Here is a 242-nt window from a genome sequence, read left to right as displayed (position 1 = left end):
TGACCTCCGTGATCCCAGTCAGCGACTCGGGCGTAATGGCGAGCTGCATTTGTTTTAATGGGCGGGGGGGGGGGGACGGGCGCCGCTGCCTTGTTGCTCGCTTTTGGAGGAAACCAGGCGCGCCCAACGTGTACACGCCCACGGATGGTGGGCGCGCGCTGATGCTACTGCGGACACGTACTCTGGGTTTGAACGGATGCTTGTAATTGTATTCGTTCACTTTACTGTGGCACCACTTTCTT

Source organism: Penaeus monodon, chromosome 28 (assembly GCF_015228065.2).
Source record: "Penaeus monodon isolate SGIC_2016 chromosome 28, NSTDA_Pmon_1, whole genome shotgun sequence".
Classification (NCBI taxonomy): Eukaryota; Metazoa; Arthropoda; class Malacostraca; order Decapoda; family Penaeidae; genus Penaeus; species Penaeus monodon.
The sequence above is the reverse complement of the archived record's forward strand: the minus strand, read 5'-3'. Positions refer to the sequence as shown.